The sequence below is a fragment of the Egretta garzetta genome, unplaced genomic scaffold, assembly GCF_000687185.1.
Source record: "Egretta garzetta isolate BGI_Z169 unplaced genomic scaffold, ASM68718v1 scaffold229, whole genome shotgun sequence".
Lineage (NCBI taxonomy): Eukaryota > Metazoa > Chordata > Aves > Pelecaniformes > Ardeidae > Egretta > Egretta garzetta.
The window spans coordinates 2,187,699-2,192,000 of record NW_009270000.1 but is presented as its reverse complement, the minus strand read 5'-3'; positions in this window follow the sequence as shown (position 1 = coordinate 2,192,000).

Sequence of the window (4,302 nt, the reverse complement as noted above, 5' to 3'; positions counted from 1 at the left end):
GGTGGGGTTGCTCCAGGTGCCTGTGCCCTGACGCCCAGCTCCGCGGGCACGGCGAGACGTGACACCACCCACCCACGCCGCCCCACGGCTCAGCCGGAGCTTTGTGCTCCTCCCCGTCCCCGGGAAGCGCGCGGGTCAGTATTTGTAACGGGCCGTCAGGAAATCTCGGCGCATCCCTCCATCGTAAACCGTGACCCCTCGTGGCACGTGCGAGCAGTAAAATTAAGGTTTCCCAGCTTTCGCCTCACGCAGGGCTACCTCCACACAAGGTCTACCCTGCTTCTATCTGCAGGTGCTTGGGAAGACACCCTGTGCAACTGTGCTGCAGAAATCATAGAACCGTAGAATCATTTAGGTTGGAAAAGACCTTTAATATCATCAAGTCCAGCCGTTAACCTAACCCTGCCATTCCACCACTAAACCATGTCCCTAAGCACCTCGTCTGCCCTTCTTGTAAATACCTCCAGAGGTGGGGACTCAACCACTTCCCTGGGCAGTCCATTCCAATGCTTGACAACCCTTTTGGTGGACAAATTTTTCCTAACGTCCAATCTAAACCTCCCCTGGCACAACTTGAGGCCATTTGCCTTCATCCTATCGCTTGCTACTCAGCAGAAGAGACCAACACCCCCCTCTCGACACCCTCCTTTCAGGCAGTTGTAGAGGGCAATAAGGTCTCCCTTCAGCTTCCTTTTCTCCAGGCTAAAAGCCCAGTTCCCTCAGCTGCTCCTCGTAAGACGTGTGCTCCAGACCCTTCCCCGGCTTTGTTGCCCTTCTCTGGACATGCTACAACACCTCAATGTCTTTCTTGTAGTGAGGAGCCCAAAACCAAACACAATATTTGAGGTGAGGTCTTCCCAGGGCCAAGTACAGGGGGACAATCACTTCCCTGCTCCTGTTGGCTATGCTCTTCCTCATACCAGCCGGGTTGCTGTTGACCACCTTGGCCACCTGGGCACACTGCCAGCTCACATTCAGCCAGCTGACAACCATCATAACTCCTCTTGCCATTTTCAGTGCTCTGAGTGCTGGAAACCATGCAGCCCAGGCCACCACGCTGCAATGCACACCCAAGTACTCTCAGCTCCTTGTGAAATGGGTGTTCCTGCACATCGAGGGCATACAATGAACCTCCCATCTTTTTCATAGAATCATAGAACAGTTTGGGTTGGAAGTGACCTTAAAGATCATCTAGTTCCAACCCCCCTGCCATGGTCAGGGACACCTTCCACTAGACCAGGTATTTGGCACAGGCTCTGGATAACACAGAAACTGGAGGGTAGGTTGGGGAGGGAGAAGGAGGCCTAAGAACTATGACATCTGTACACCAGGAGTTGCACTGCTTAATGGCATTGCGGTCCTAAGTTTCATACCCATTCACATGTCCAACCTCACATGTGCTCACAAATCCAGTGCTCATTTCTCTTAATAAAATTTGCCTTATTCAGGCACAAAGATATGGTTAGATATGCATACTTCTAATATTTTAATAATGATTCACATAAGTAGCAAAGTATTTCATAACTTTGTGAGGGCTTTGATACATTCCACACAGCACTAGCAAGGGGGATCCCTGCTATACTGTTTCAGGAAGCACCAACCCCAAGCTTTTGATTTTGTCTGCAAGAAAACATCACCACCCCTGGTTTTGTGCCACCATGGCTTTAGCACACCATAGACGCATATCTGTGGGAGACAATTTTTGTGTCCTCCATAGAAACGCTGGCTTTCATAGCTGTAGCATGCTGCCAACTCAAATATATCAGATTTGGCTATTCTATACATAAATGCTTTCAATTTCTAGAGCAGCTTAAAAATATTCTCCTTTTCCAACTGTGACATTGTGGAAAGGAAATTATCTTATTGCACATGTCCATCATGTCACTTCCTACAATAGTTTGTATTTTATAAAATCTAGGGGAGGTTTGAATACAAACAAGCAAAACCATCTTCAAACGTGCTGAGGGGAGACCTTATTGCCCTCTACAACTACTTGAAAGGAGGCTGTAGTGAGGTCGGTGTTGGTCTCTTCTCTCTGGTAATGGGCCATAGGATGAGAGGAAATGGCCTCAGATTGTGCCAGGGCAGCTTTAGGTTGGATATTAGGAAAAAATTTTTCACCAAAAAGGTTGTCAAGCATTGGAACAGGCTGCCCAGGAAAGTGGTGGTGAGTCGCCATCCCTGGAGGTATTTAAAAGGCGGGTGGACAAGGTGCTTAGGAACACGGTTTAGTGGTGGGATGGCAGGGTTGCTTCTGTATATATCCAATAAGCCGTGAAAGATTTGCCCCTCTTCAACAAGAAAGAAGTTTACTGTCTGTCACAACATTTGGGGAAATCAGTTTACTCCAGTTACCCTGTACATTCCTACAAATTGGACTCCAGTGGTGCGACTGTTGGTTTGAATGACAAGGCATCTTCTGCTACGAATGCTTCAAATTGCAATAAATAGTTTGGACACACTTCTCACACAGAGCCCTGCCTCTCCATGTGTGGGGTCTGTAAGCAGCACTTGCATGCTTTGAGTGTTGAACTCTTCTTCTGCACCTCTCTCCCCAGTCTCCAAAATAAACACTTGGGGAGGGTTTTCTGAGAAGCATAAGCCTAGCATAAGAGTAAGCGGAACATAAACCAGGTGTTTCAAATACATTTGATGAAGCTTTAAAAAAATCACAGAATGTACTGTGAAAGTACAGAAAATAAGTGCCTAAACTAAGAATTTGAGATGGAGAGCTAAATCCTGCGTCTACTCATATCTGCTCCAAATTTTCTTTGACTGCATTTGTGCAGAGTAATACCAGACAAATTTTTCTGGCATAGTTTTGCGGGTAGCTCAGGTAAGGAATCCAGCTGCAGGAGAACCTTTGCAATCTCAGGTTAAAGAGCAGATTCTTGTGAGCTGCCTGGTAGGTTGCCCAGCAGAAAAGGCAGCCCTTGCTCACGAGAAGTGTCCTTCCTCAAACAGGGAGTACCAGTGAACTTGTTGGGAAGTATCATGTGAGAAAACATGGCTTACATGAGTAAGAGCCTAATACTTTAGTAAAATAATGACATGTTCATGGTTTCCTAAAAGTTAAAAACTTTGCAAAACATTCAGAAAATTGGCCTATCAGAGAGAAAAAGAGAGGAGGAAATCCTCCTGTTCCTTTCCTCATAAAATGATGTGCATTTGGCTTAATGTATAGCTAGATTTTAAAAGATTTTGTTGGCCTTTGGGTGATCTTTCTGTCCTTTTGTTAAACACTTACACTAAGCAAGCTGGTTTTGTTTGGTGTGGTTTTTAGAAACGGAGACTAAAATGCCACCTTTTACATTTTCTTGAAAAATCTGTAGAGCTATCTAAAGCTGTGATCAGATAATAGAAAATTGTTATAACACCTTTTGCCTTTGGCTCAAAGCAGTGGGAAAAAAAACCCCAACAAACATTTCTAGTGGCATTCCCAACACAGGTATTCAATAATTTAATTTCTATAAAAAGTCTAAGTGACAAAAAAATTTTATGCAGATACCCTGGAGCTACGTAAAGCCAGAGGGAGTTATGTATGTGAGGAAGCAGACAGGAGCAGGAGTGTGGGTGTATACGTGGAGATGATAACAGCAGGGTGGCTTGTCACTAGCAGATGGAAACCTTAAAAATTTTCAGTGCTGGTGTGATAGCACGGTGCAGGCTGTGGTATGACCATGGGCAGGCACGAGTCCAGACCGGCTTCTGCAGGGCTTTAAGACCACAGGAAGGAAAGGTAGAGTAAGGAGGATAAAGGAGTGGGAGAATTTTTTTTTTTAATGTAACTCTCCAAATTTATAAACTCTGTCTCTCTTTTTTTAAAAATCCATTTTAAGCCAAATCCGAAGCCAGCAGAAACCCACAGAAAAGCACTTACTGACTCCATCATGCTTCAGTTCACCTATCTAATGTAGAACTTCATCCTGTAAAAAGGTCAGTATCAATAATTCATGGGGTGACACTTCATCTTCCCCCCATGTCAACTTTTGTTGTAATTACAGGTTCCAGAAACACAGATTAGAATTTATTAGCTGGCAGCTCTCAGCAATCAGCATTTATAAGAGAGTGGCCCTCTGCAGAAATCACTCTTCTCCAGCTACCTGCCCTTTTCTCCTCCCAGTAAGTTCTCTCCTCCTTTTTCCTTCAGCTTTTATAAGGTTTGCTTTCAGTCTGCGAGGAGTAGACTTTGCTACTTGACAGACGCCAAGTGCTTTATTGAAAAGGTGTAGGCAACTGAAAGTGTTTCTGGGTTGGTATTATTTTAAGATAAACAGATTACATTACATTAGTAGTCATTTA